At 45.4% G+C, this 14,775-nt stretch overlaps 1 pseudogene; it reads right to left on the bottom strand.

Moving 5' to 3' along the window:
- Positions 1 to 1,945: 1,945 nt before the first annotated feature.
- LOC140587210 (monoglyceride lipase-like) lies at positions 1,946 to 11,351 on the bottom strand (annotated as a pseudogene).
- Between the last annotated feature and the right edge of the window lie 3,424 nt (positions 11,352 to 14,775).

Below are 14,775 nucleotides of genomic sequence, written 5' to 3' on the forward strand. Positions count from 1 at the left end.
TTTCTATGGCGAGTCTCTGTAGTTTAATTTTAGGGATCCATCGCTAACTACATTTACTTTTTACTTTTACTTTACTTTTTTTACATTTACTTTACTTTTTACATGTACATCGCTACATTTACTACTAGGATCGATATGTTAGACTGGCCCCAGCCACCCTGACATAACCGCTCTCATCTTATATTACATGTTAACTAATTACTATTTTCTGATTCTATTGAATTAAAATCATAGGTATAATTCTAGTGGAATGTAGCAATAAACAAAAAAAACTATTTTGATGTTAGCTTTATAGTTAGGATTGTTGACAGTCATTATTATCTGCTTACAGTGTTTCATTGTTCACTCTGTACAATTAGACACAGTTTATGAAGCCCCAGACTAATGAATGTGGTACCAGAGGGACTGATTCCGGATTGTAATACATTTTGATCTTTAAAATAAACATGTTTTTTTTTTCTTCTTTTTTTGAAGGACCTGTTTAACTTGCTGCCTGATTTTGCTGAAAGACACAAAGTAACACAGATAATGAGCTATTAATGGGGCCAAAATAATGGCCTTTGACCTTTGGCACACAAACCCAATCCTCTGTGTGTGGTCTCTGTGATTCCTATGCTTAGGCCAAAACCTAAATTTAGTTAAGTAAAGCACTAACATACTTACCTCTCTCCATAACTATTTATCCAGTGCAGGGTCGCAGTGAGCCTGGGGGCTGTCCCAGACAGCTCAGGGTACGAGGCAGGGGACGCCCTGAATAGGCAGCCTGCTTATCGCGGGCTCATACTCACACCCTAATGGTGATTCTCCTAACTCTGTGAGAGGAACCAGCACAAATGTGTACGTTGTACAAAGCAATATACAAGTGAGGCAAATAGCACATCACAAACTTACTGCTGTCAGGGAGTTGACTAGGCATAATTGTAGCCAGGCTGAGCTTCCAGTGAAGGCCCAGTTTCAAGATATTGTGGAAACTCCACAAACAGAGAGCCTGGGATAGGAACTGAGTCCCCTGTTTTGGATGTCTGAGGCTATGGAACTAAGCACAATTACAATTGCACAAATTTTACTAAAATGAAAAATCCAAAAATAAAACAGAAGTTTCCTTTAAATTCTTTGAATGCATATGTTACTCAGCAGGTGCCAGAGACAACATTCTGGGCCAGTTTTTTTTTTCAAAATATACAGATTTATTTTATGTTTTAAAATACAAATGGTTAAATCATTTAAATACAAGTACTATACATACATTTTGTTAATATAATAAATATTTAAAACAAATAGGTCTTCGAAATCATGAAAATACAAACATTATAAATGCAGGATGTTAGTGTGGGTGGTTCTGGGATTTTCATTCTGTCAGGTTGTTACCATATGATATTTTTTCTAAGTCAGCTACTCTAGAGGTTTCTGTGGTTTGTGTTTCAGTTATTTATTGATAATGGTAGTTGGTAAGAACAGCAGTTTCCGAACGATGACTGAGTACGGATTCTGTGTGCAAGCGAAATGATTACATGGCGGGTAATACGTCTGAACGCATGATGTCATTATTATGTTGCTACAATTAAAATTTATTTTAAAAAACACCCTACACCTTTTGGTTATGATAAATCAGTTTGCAGTGAATAATGCCTCTTACGTGGTTGATATTCTAATGGAAAATGACATTCACGCCACATACAGGCAAATCCTGTCGCATTCACGTAAACCTTTCAGTCACCAGTCGTGCGGGATCGTTAAGGAACGATAAACTGGCTAATGTGTGCCCTCGGAAGTACTGAGTAATCACACAACTTGGTGGCCAGGACTATTAGTGGTGACAACCAGCCTGCGCCCACCGTGGCGTGGGGGGGGGAGGGGGGCACAGATTGTGTGGAGGGTGTTTCAATGGTGGAGCAGCAGGACGAACACAAACTGGGGTGGGGGGAGGAGGGGGTGCATGAGGGGCTTAGGAGCCGGACGCAGCCTGGTCTGGGATCCTCCCCCGACCCACTCGCCGATGTCCCTCAGCACGGCATCTCTCGTCTCCGGGAGCTCGCGGTGAAGCGCATGGTAAGCACCTTCATAGACCTGAGGGGGTGAGGGGCACACAAACCAGTGAGAACCCATACACATGCGGGCACAGCGGGATGCGAACCCATACACATGCGGGCACGCGGGGATGCAAGGCTGCGAACCCATACTCATGTGGGCACAGCGAGGATGCAAGGCTGCAATCCTGATCACACTGCCGCTTACTACAAGTGAAGCAGGGTTAGCACAGACAGACACAAAGGCCGGTTCCCAGACGGAGATAAAGCCTAGTCGTGGACTAAACTGGCATTTTGTATGGGGATTCTCCATGTTTAGTCCAGGACTAGGCTTAATCCTTGTCTGGGAAAGCAGCCCAAAAAGTTAATATTGTACTATTTTAACAGACAACATGGAAAGAGCCGTCTAAGGTAGATGAAGGAGTGCATATAAAAATACCCTGTATATAGAAAGAATAAGGCGAATTAGCAATGTTAGAAATGAAAGCTTAGAATTGATCTGATTTATATATAATGTTATATAATTTAAATCCATCTAATTTTTTCCTTGTTTAGGGTCATGGGGGAGGGTGGGCATGTAATGTTAGAGAATTCAGCATTTAGTACTAGGAAAGATTTCACTCTGTGCTCATTTGACAGCACGTTACTTCAATTAAAACCAGGTTTCACGACTACAAACTTTTTCTATTGGAAAAGAGAAACCTTTTGGTATAAATCATGTATCTTGAGGACATCTAATGTCTCTGAAGCGTTTGGAAATTTCTTTAAATAATCCCTGAATGTAAGGGAAATTGACTGAAAATGATATTTCTATTTGATGAACTATTATTTCCTGTGACTGTGTGGATGAGGCTGTATCCTACTTTACTGACCATGAACTGGCCAAGAGGCAAGAAAGTTCCTGTAGTAAGTGTTAGTAAGTAGCTAACTAACTAACCAGTTAGCTAGGCCACAGTTACAGCAAGGACTTCCAAATAATTCTTAAATAAAATTTAATGCAGCTCTTTGATGCAAATATAGTTGTAAGAAGCTGATATTTAAAGCACTGTCATGGTTTAATACAAGTACACTCTTAAGGCTGCTCAGTATAAACACAGACATTGGTATTCTAAATCTGACAGCCAGACTTGGTACAAATGTATGATTACATTACACAACTCTTAACTGTTTATGAAGTGTTCACACTTTTTTCCCGAACATTTAGCATTTTTTCAGTGTAATACGTTTTATTGTGAGCGACAGTGGAAGAGTTTAGCTTTTCATTTGAATGCTGTGCTTTGAAAATCCTAATGTGGAAACTGTCAGTTCTCAAGCAAACATTGCCAAACACTGTACAGGTGCACACTGCAATCTACTGGCACAAACTGTCCTGGTAAACATACTTTTAAATGTACCTTGTTAGTTTATAAATACTGAAGCTACTCTTTTAAATACCCAGCAGTAAAGAGACAAATGTTAGTGCACATGAAAAGAACACATAAAAACACTGTCCAAACGAAAGAAGTCAAACCCATGAAGATGCTGACACAAGTGTAATAACAATAAGCACCAGCGTACAGAACTGGGGTCAATAAACACTAATCACCATGAGGGTCCGTCCCTAATTCCTATACAGCTATTAAAAAATTCCAGACAGTCTTTTGAAGTCTGAGTCCCCTGGGGAATTCAAACATCGAGCAGGGCCCGATTCCGGTTTCTGTCTCGCAAGGACAGCCCTCGACGGCAGGGCCTGCGTGTTTGATGGGACAACAGAATGTGGGCACGGCCAGAAACGCAGACAGACGGCCACCTCCATACCGCACTTTCTCTTTGTTTTCCTAGCTAATAAAAACACGTGGACACGTGGATTTAACGCGAGTGCCCGGCCAAACTTGGAGTCAGCTCTAAACGTGTCACACCAAACAATCCTTCTGTAGGAAGGTTGAAGACTTTGTCAGTGACTTCCATTTACTTGGAAACCAACCAACCAGTGACTCTTGTGAATGATTGAGGACTGAACTTAGAAGAGGTAGGTCAAAGAACCTGATGGTACTTGTGCAGCAAATGGCCTTTACAGTAATCGTTGTAAATCTGCACGTCTGCCACTGATATCCCCAGCAAAAACAAACAGCAAGGGCTAAGGACAAAGTTATGCGCCAAGACTGCATAGTTAATCTAACAATGAGAAGAAAGAATGTTACCCTGAGGAACAGGTACGGTGGAAAAGAATTTAAAAAGGAATGAAGCACAATCTCATTCCATACTCACACTGGGTGGACTTATTATCGTACAACTGTTAGAAAAACAAAATTACATCATAAACATAGGGACAAAAGGCTCTAAAACCTTCCATAGGCAGGGTGTATTTACACATGCGCACCGGCCAGCTCAGAAAAAAACACCCACCCAAAACAACAGTTAACTGACAATTCAATTCAACTGCCAGCCACTGTTAGCCACTGCCAACAGAACCTGCTGCCATGGCAATGTGTCACCAGAAAAGGCAAATACAGAGACACACACACCCACGCAGTCACCGGGGTTTGCCAAGGGTAAGAGTGCAGTGGCATGTCACAGGAGAAATCTTGTGCTGCCTTTTGGAGTTGGCATGGGTGCGTGTGTTTCTGCGTGCCTGTGGTTCAGGTAGTTACACACTACCTTCAGCTGCTTGTCTGCGCTCTGGGCTTTCTCCAGCATCATGTAGGAGCCGCTGATGTTACACAGCTTGTCCGCATCACCGTGGAGGAGCAGAAAGGGCCAGGTCACAGTGGGGATCGCCCTCTCGACCAGCCGGGCGGCCCCCACCAGCTGCATAGCAAACGCAACACTCAGACCGCCGTGGTAGTTCAGCTTGTCTGTGTCATACGACTCCACCTACAGGGCGAGACAGACACTGCTGACCCACACTCGCACATGCTCATTACTGACCAACACTGCATGCTGTGTGCGGTGCACTGCACATGCTCATTACTGACCCACACTGCATGCTGTGTGCGGTGCACTGCACATGCTCATTACTGACCCACACTGCATGATGTATGAGCTGCACTGCACATGTTCATTACTGACCCACACTGCATGCTGTATGAGGTGCACTGCACATGCTCATTACTGACCCACACTGCATGCTGTATGAGCTGCACTGCACATGTTCATTACTGACCCACACTGCATGCTGTATGAGGTGCACTGCACATGCTCATTACTGACCCACACTGCATGCTGTATGAGCTGCACTGCACATGTTCATTACTGACCCACACTGCATGCTGTATGAGGTGCACTGCACATGCTCATTACTGACCCACACTGCATGCTGTATGAGCTACACTGCACATGCTCGTTACTGACCCACACTGCATGCTATACAAGTGGTACTGCACATGTTCATTACAGATCCACACTGCTTACTATACAAGCTGCACCATACATGCTCAGTACTGATCTACACTGCATACTGTTTGAGCTACACTGCACATGTTAGTCCTGAACCCTACGGATACACGACATGGACTTTGTGACAAGTAATCCTCAAGCCTTACTTCTTTCTGGTCTCGAGAGATCCACTTGGAGTCAATCGAACCCAGACTTAGGCTTGGCAGCACATGGTTCAGGAGCTTTGCCATAAACACCTGCCATAAAACCAAGTAAAGTGTGACATGCAAAAGTGTTTATTATATATAGAACTGCAGTAGGAAACAATGTAAAATATGGTATTCTACCACTTTGTTAAACTATAGAAATTAAATTTTTACATGTGCAACATCATAGCCTCCATATGAAGAAAAAGTATGTTCTCCACTGAAGTACACACGTCTTCTGTGAGGTGCTCTGTTGCTCAGGGACAGCCCCATGCGGGGTGTAACCTTTTGCAATTCCAGGAGCACCCGTCCTCACCTTAAATGGCGACGCAGATTCCGGGTTGAGCTGTACCATGGGCGAAATAAGTACTACTCCAGCAAAGTCACTGGGTCTCTCACACGCACTGAGGATAGAAATGGCCCCACCCTGCAACAGAGAACCACAGTGTCACATTACACACGTCAAATAACGACCAATAATGCTACAGGTAAGTAATATAATCCTCGTGGCACTTTAACATAAAAGCTTGCCATAACTACCATTTAGGACCAAATGAGAGAAATATTATGCTTTTTGAAATGTTACAAATTCATCCATCCACCTTCAAAATGGTAATCCAGTATGATGTGGTGGAAAAATCATTACCGCTTGTACAGCTTGTAGCTCATTATTATGATCATTAATTATGACGACCTTAGCAAGTCACTGGTGACATCGATAACGGTAACGAACTATGATTACCAATGAAATAGCTTGGCCTAAACCATAAATTCACTACTAAGCTAATACTGTTTTACATTGAAGATGAAGAAGAACGACAGAATGAAAAATAACACAAGACTCGCATTTGTCCCATAGCTGAGAGGCAAACACGTTCTACAAATGTGCCTCCACCCACAGATACAGCGATTACAGAAATAAGCCGGGTTTTATTCTCAGGCAAATGGATATTACCCACGTCTTTACATTTTTATTTGTCACCTGCGAGGTGTACAGTCAGATTACAACCTGCAGTGAATTGAAAGTTGGTCAACTCCGCTACAATAAAAATAGTAATAGCTGAAAGAGTAAAACGGAAAAAAAAAATATGAAACAGGGACAGCGTGTCTCCTGAGCTGTGGGGTCTGATCCAGACATGGCGGCTCCTGAATATAATCTGAAGCAGAGCCCCCATCTGTTAGTCTCAGGATAGATTCTGAAGGTTCTGAGAATCCACAGGGCTGGTAAGAACGGCTCAAATCATCAAAGCATTAAAGTTACTGCTAGATTTACAACAGTAATACAAACAGTGTAGCTATCTTTCAACCATCTATCCCGGTCAAGGTTATGGGGAATTCTGTATATTTTTTCACTCTATTATGTATGCTATAAACTGTACCAGTATAGCGTGTAGCTTAGTAAGACAAAAAGGTTATGAGTTCAAATCCTGTAATTATCGAAGTAATTGTAATTGTAATTGTAATTGCAAAAGTAATTGTATCACTGTTGAGTACTTAAGCAAGGCCCTTAACTGCAACTGCTCCTGGGATGCTGGCTGATTCTGCTCTCTGCCCCAAAGCTCCCCTCACTTGTATGCAGCTTTGAACAAGAGGATCCACTGAATAAATGTATGTCCTACCACCACACAAACAAACCACACATGCCGTTAGTAACTTCACCATGCTGCGCTGCAATATGATAGTATCACTAATTTGATCCGGGGAAGAGAGTGAGCAATGTGAGCGCATGCCTAATTCAGCAGGTGGGGCGTCTGCACTCACCATCGAGTGGCCCAGGATAAACAGGGGCAGGCCTGGGCACCGCTCCCTCATGAGATCCACGTGCTGCAGGGAGTCCCTGACAAACACCTTGAAGTCCCGGACCACCATCCTCTCCCCTTCACTGAGGCCGTGGCCCACTGAGAGCGAAGGAGAGAAAAGATAGACAGATGGAGGGGGATTGAGAGAGGATGGGTGAAGGAAGACCAGAAAGGAAGATTGGGGGGGCGGGGGTAAGTGAGGGAAGGAAGGAAATGGGGGAAAGAGGAGAAGAATAGAGGTTGAGACAGAAAGGATGTGAGGAAGGCAGAGAGTGGGATGAAAAAGGAGAAGAGGAAGAGGGTGGATAACAAGAGAAGAGATACATTTTTATTCTGTAAAAAAGATACAGAAAACAACTAAAACAAAGTATTATGTTGTACTTCTACACACAGTGTTAATTCATTACAGGCATGTGTTTATGTGTTTCTGTCTGTCTGCCTCTCTATCTGCATGTCTGTCTGTCTGTCTGTCTACTTGTTTGGCTGATTATGCACTTGCCTGCCTGTCTGTCTTCCTGACTATCTGTATGTCAGCCTGTCTGTCTGTCTACTTGTCTGCCTGTCTGTCTTCCTGACTATCTGTATGTCTGCCTGTCTGTCTGTCTACTTGTCTGCCTGTCTGTCTTCCTGACTATCTGTATGCCTGCCTGTCTGTCTGTCTACTTGTCTGCCTGTCTGTCTTCCTGACTATCTGTATGTCTGTCTGTCTACTTGTCTGCCTGTCTGTCTTCCTGACTATCTGTACGTCTGCCTGTCTGTCTGTCTACTTGCCTGCCTGTCTGTCTTCCTGACTATCTGTATACCTGCCTGTCTGTCTGTCTACTTGTCTGCCTGTCTGTCTTCCTGACTCTCTGTATGTCTGCCTGTCTGTCTGTCTACTTGTCTGCCTGTCTGTCTGTCTACTTATCTGCCTGTTTGTCTTCCTGACTATTTGTCCGTCTACCTGTCTGTCTATGTGTCTGTTTGTCTGTCTACTTGTCTGCCTGTCTGTTTATTTCATTAAACTCCCATAGATCCAGACATACTATTTATAACTTGGTAAACTCAGCTCCAGCTGCCCTACTTTCAAACAAGCACAGTACTTGTGCTAATACCGCAGACTGCGTAAACCAGACGTGACTGACAGGAAGTGAGGTCAGTCACCGTGGTCATGTGCGAAGACCATCAACCCCCGTTGGCTGAGGCTCTGAGCCAAGGAGCTGTACCTCCCGCAGTGCTCTCCTACTCCATGGGCCACAAACAGCAGGCCCCTGGAAAAGAGAAGAAAAGACGCATTTATACATATGTTTGCATGCGGTCACACCTGCACATACACTGTATACACTGTATATCAACACACAGTCATGTCCGCTGCCATCTGTTTTTTAACTGCACAAATACCATGACTTACTTATTTCTATTTATATAAATTTCCTTAATAGGGCATCTTTCAGGATATACATCCTTTTTTTGTACTATGCTCCTTTTGATTTACTTAATCAGTATTTGCACTTTATGTTTGTCGGTCTGTATCCTATCTTGTCTTACAATCGCTGGTGCCAGGCACCTCATTAGGCGACAGCCACCTAGTATGCCGTCTCCTGAGCCAATGTCACTTTGTCGCGAAAGGGGGGTGCAGGCAGTGTAGCTCGCCTGGGCTTCCCATGGGCTTGCACTGGTGCTGGCAATCGCCCACCTATCTGCTCCCCGTGTATTGGTGGGTTGGCCAGGGTGTGTGGAAGTGTTGCCAGTATTTGTGTGAGACAAGGCCCTGGATGCCACAATCGACGCCATCACACCCGACCGGGATCCCGTAAGCGCTCAGATCTCGGCAGAGACGGGCATTCTGGCAGGGTGAGGGTTAATGGAGTCAGAGCAGAATCAGTCCGCGGAACACAATCAAGCACACTGTTGAAAACCATTTACAGGAACTCCACCCACAGGCACACTTGTGCTCTCTCATCTCTCACTCCCTCAGTCCCTCACCCGCGCCGCCATGACCCACGCAGGCTGGTAAATCGCTGGCAGGCCGAGCCAATCCGCAAACTAAGAAAGACGATTAGGTCATTCTCTTAACACGTCCGAAATAAGAAAATAAACCTTCGGCGTGTCCGCGACTATCAAAAACAGCTGGCTTCCCCTCTGAGCGCAAACAGAGAAAACAATAAAAAATAAAATCAAAAAAAAGAACAGATGTGTGCAGTCGCGCACAGTCGTGCACAGTCGCGCACATGCACTCATCACGAAAACAGTTTGACATGCTCTGCAGCAGGAAGTGATTTGTTGCCATGACGACTCTGGTTAGACAAACTGTCCTATTTAGCGGCATACATCTCTGCCTGTGTCTGGCTGTCAATTTGAAGGCTTTCACCGAGGATTATGAATACCGCCGAGTGAAAGATGTTGGCCTTTCCCTCCGCTGAAGCCCTGGGTGTTAAACATGCAGAGCGATGTAGCCGTCTTCCCCTCAGGCAGTTTGGGGGTGGGGGTCTCTCTTTGTTCCGATCGGCTATGGCCTCCGCTCTTCAGCTGCTAGGACGTCCTGGCCGCTGTGGCGGGCTCGCTGGCCCTGAATGGAGTTGAATGAGGCTTCTCTGAGCGCGGCTTTGTGTAGCGGGAATGTTTACGGGGCAGCACGGAGCCCCGGCGTCCGTGGCCTTGTCACGTACACTCACACGCGCATCGTCCCTCTCCCCTACACACACACGCTCACTCACTGACTCACAGGGATGCTGGACTCACCCCCTGAACGACACACGCACACAGCCCTTGCTAGCCCACACAATCAGTCAGGCACACGCACCCACCCCCCCATTCACATGCTTAGATAATTCACATATTCACTCACACCCTCCCTCAGGCACTGGCTGACTGGCCATCCCAAACACACACCCAGTGGGACACACTGCATATCTGCTTCACAGTCAGATCAGGAATCCAATGCTCCACTGAGCCCTGTTGGGGCTTCCTCTAGATTAAGCTCCACTGGCAAAGTCTACTGAGTGCAGAGACACTGCACCTCTGTCACTCCTTGGGGGACAAAGGCTGCTTTGTTTGGGCTCTTTTTTTCTGATCGTAACTGTAATGGCATATAGTCCATAACTTCGTACATGTTTGGAATGCCTATGTAATTCCCATAAAGCAGTTCACACTCCTGGATAGAGTGGTTTTGCTGAACTGGGAAAAAAACCCTACTGTAAACGCCCCGGCTGTTTACATTACAGTGACTCTGAACATGCCAACTTTACGCATGCGGACTACCAGCACAACTGCTGGGAATCTGTTAGCACAGTACCTATTTGCACACTGACCATGAGCTCCCAGACTGTAGTCTGGTACAAAGGAGCCAGGAGGCCAGTACTCTGCGCTTTATCCTGTCTCAGCTGTGACCCGCGGCCGGCCCTGGTGCCTCAAACGATGCCGGACATACTGTTTACAGTCACCCTTCAATTAAACATTTGGGAGCGGGAAAGAGCACCCAGGCTTCCCAGACTGACATAAAAACTCACCCACATGCTCACACAAACGCTGCAACATTTTAATTTGACTTATTTATGCATAGATATTGATGTGGCGAGAATAAAGTAAAGTAACATCTGTAAAGTCGCCCTTTGAAATGAGAAAATATCTGTAATATCAATTGCAGGCTACTTCAATCGTGGCACTTCAGTCATGGACTTTTTCTAAATCAATTAAAGGGTGTTTGGTTTTATTTACGCCCTGAATACAAATACGATTATCACATTGGGAAGTAAAACCATTATTACTACAAGCTGTTGGGTGCAGAGCTTCGGTACAGTTAAAAGGATCGCTTTTATAAAGCTGTCGGCACGCTTTGATACCCATAACCCAGCTTTCATATCTGTGCTCACTAACCTCGGGGGTACCTCCGGTACCCAGTAGCGGCAAAACAGACGCTGTCCGTCGGCGTTGACGATGTGGTCCTGCCCCCTGTCACCCTGGGGTGTCACCCCTGACTCCGACATGATGAGTCCGATTTACACGCTAAATAAAAGCAGTTGTCCGCCGTCCTGAAAAGAGAGATCGGGGCAAGAGGAAAGGTGATTAATGAATCTGCGGCGCTTCAGCAGTCCGCCTGTGGGGCGACAGGCGAGCCCGGCCCCAGCGCTCCGCGATACGACGCCGCAAGCCGCGGGCCCCGGTGCCGGACGCAGGAGCCGGACTCTCACTCGCGTACTTTCTCCAGTGTGACCAGACCGATGCCAAACACGAGGTTTAAATGCCAAGGGTGAACTAATGTGCAGCCTAAAAGCGAGCAGAGGCAAAGTGCTTTGGGGACAATGCAGCTCCGCGTATGGAGGGGGTGGTGAAAGCTGTAGAGATCGATTTGGATAATCATGGGCTAGCCTATCCATTATGGTGCACAGAACAACAGATAATAGTTATTATTGTTGTTATTATTATTATTATTATTATTATTAGCAGAATATGAAAAAAACCCGTAAATTTGTTGTTTAAAAAAAGAAAATATTGAAATACATGCCTTCGCTGTGCTTTCAGTGTTTCATTGTTACATGACGGTATCCATCAAAACCTTAGTTAATTCAGCAAGCGATCGAGTGCGAAGCGAGTGGGCAGCCCGCTGTACAGTAATGTCTCCGGGGGGGATGTGTCCGCTGGACGTGCGGCAGATTTAGCCGCAGGTGCGCCGGCATCAAACGGCAAACAGTACGGAGCGCTCCGGCGGAGATCGATCCCCTCCTGCGCCTGGCAGCGGGCATGTCGCCGCTTCACGCCTGATCGCTATCGATCTGTCACACGGAAGGGGCGACAGGAATGCGCCCCACTGCCAATATAAAGCGTCTATCAGCTGGTGGACACAAAGAAAGACCCCCCCTATTACAGCAGTGCCAATTATTACACGGTGAGCATGCGAGCAAATTTCATTTCAAGCACTTCGTTTGATTTTAACTCAGTCATGCGTGTCAGGAAGACCGGTTTGTCCGGTGTCCTAACTCAGCTGAACTGAGGTATCACAGAGTATTACAGAAGCACGAAAGCAAAGAACGAGGACGCCGCTTTTTATTTATTTTGCCAACATGGTGCATTTTCATGTTTATAATTTAAATTGGCGCAAGCACGTTTATCATATGCATCAAGTTCATGAGCACCATAACGCACGCATAATATTTCCAAAACACGCCTTATTTTCCAAATTGCACAGCGACTACACAGCTGCCACTCAGCCGCGACGACTTCATAAAACTAGAAAATTCGAGTCTCTTAAATTAAGGGTCAGCTGAATTACGCCGCGCGCATAATGCCGCGTTTTAGGAGCACGGAGCTGCTCCGCAACTTCTGCCGAAAAGCAGCCGAATGTGACAGCCAGGGGCAGAGTGGAGGCGCACAGCAGCGCTTCTTACGGGCTGTGCATCCACCAGGGAAGCGGCCAACCTGCTCTTTCCGGACGGTCCACCTGGCGCGATCCCGGAGTCGCTCCGCTTCGCCGCACGCACTGCGCCGGGGGTCCCGCCGAGCGATCAGCGACCGGAGGGATCGCCTTGACTGGAGGCGGAGGGAATTAGTCGCCGACAGATAACCCTCCAGGACCGCTCCCTTAGCCCCGCCCATTCTCCTCAAACCCCCAGCTCAGCCGGTCCCTATAATCTCAGTCCTACGCGGAGACCGAATGGGGTGGTTTTTAGAACAGGGTTCCGAAAGGTGAGCTGTGAAAATGATGCGAGAGGGTGGCTCCGGAGACCCAGTCTCACAGTTGTATAACAAGTCATTATGAGCAATCTCGACCTATTTTGCATGTTTTTATTATATTTGCATGCGCGCTGCTCACGTTGATTTGTGGTCTGCAAAATGGATGCACGATATAATACACGTTTTAATCCCCAACACGGAAAGCCATTCATCGTGCGGTAGAGACAACATTAACATTAGAGATGAAATACAGACTCAAATCATCATCATCACCATCATTACATAATTCTTATTATCAAAGCTCTAGACCTCAACTTCACAAGCTTTAGAAAGCACTTCATTTGCAGCAAATTTACATTTTAAACAGTAGATTGGGAGGCTGATCTGGGAGCACAGGGCAGAGGCAGGAACGCCCTCCACCTTGGCCTGGTGTGGCCTCCGTAACAATTCGGAAAAACCAATTAAGAGCTCAGGTTGGGGAAATACACATAGAACTCTGCAGTGCTGGAAAACAAAGGTATATGACTATATAACAAGCGTAAGTAAGCAATTTACGTCTTCAAAGAGCTGAAAGTGGTTTTTAATTTCATGTTTAAACCTATTTAATCCGTTTTAATTATTAGTAGTAGCCTATGAAACATCACCTGGTGTACAGCCTTTTCCCCCAACTTACAAACAAAATTGCTATACACCCAGTGGCACAAAAAATGTTCCTCCGTATCCGTTGCTGTACCTTAAAAAGGTACATTTACCTACATCTGGGGTGCAATTGGCAGACCCTTGAGGTTACAGCAAATGTACCCTCAAAATGTACTCATTGGCATCTGTTTCTTACAGTGTGGATCTGGGATATGAAGCAAGTGTCAATTCACTGGATTGACTAAAAACATGCAGGGCTGCAACTGCCCAACCTCAAGAAAGGAAATAAACATTTGGTCGGGGCGCCTCCTACTGGCTAAAGCGGAGAGTGGCACATCTGGGGAACACGGAACCTCAGCAAGGTTACATCCTCTTAAAGTTAATGTGCATATCATAGTCATGTCGGCAACTCTTGGAGCATGTGGCGACATTTCGGGATTGTGCCAGCGCTTAGAGCACATATAGCGTGGCAAAAACATGCAGGCACGGATGGACATACTAGTTCTTTGGTTTAACATTGGTATTTAAAACGTCATTTAAAAAAAATAATCTAATTGTAGCTGAAACCACATGTAGGCCTATTTTGTATCCTAATGGGTTAATATATTTTTCCTTTGTTAAATTCTTTATGTGTATATATATAGAGAGAGCTCGAGGTGCAACTGGCGCCTACGGGTAGGAAAAATTAACTACAAAAGCCAAAGCCACTCAGAAAATTATTAGTAATTGCTTTCTGTGGTCTAGGTATTATTCTCCTAGCAACTGACCTTAGATGTAATCATTTTTAGAGGCAGGAAATAACTGGGGGTTATGCTGTAGAATCAGCATGCAGCCGCCGAGCTCCTTCACTGCAGATAAATAGCTTTCTATTGTACCCATGATAAAAGCAGTTTGTCTGGGTGCCAGTGGTCCCCATCCGCCGACTGTTTGGGAATTAAAAAAAAAAAAATCGCTCATAAAAAAATCTGTCAGTTTAATGATTCCCATGACAGAGTGCGATGTGACAAGGAGGAACTTGAAGTTTTCTTGCATTGCGCCGGGTTTTGTGGACGTGGCTTTGCCCCTTTTGAGCTGAGTATAGCGCAGCTGGGCGCCGGTGAG

This window comes from Paramormyrops kingsleyae, unplaced genomic scaffold (assembly GCF_048594095.1).
Source record: "Paramormyrops kingsleyae isolate MSU_618 unplaced genomic scaffold, PKINGS_0.4 ups166, whole genome shotgun sequence".
NCBI classification, from domain to species: domain Eukaryota; kingdom Metazoa; phylum Chordata; class Actinopteri; order Osteoglossiformes; family Mormyridae; genus Paramormyrops; species Paramormyrops kingsleyae.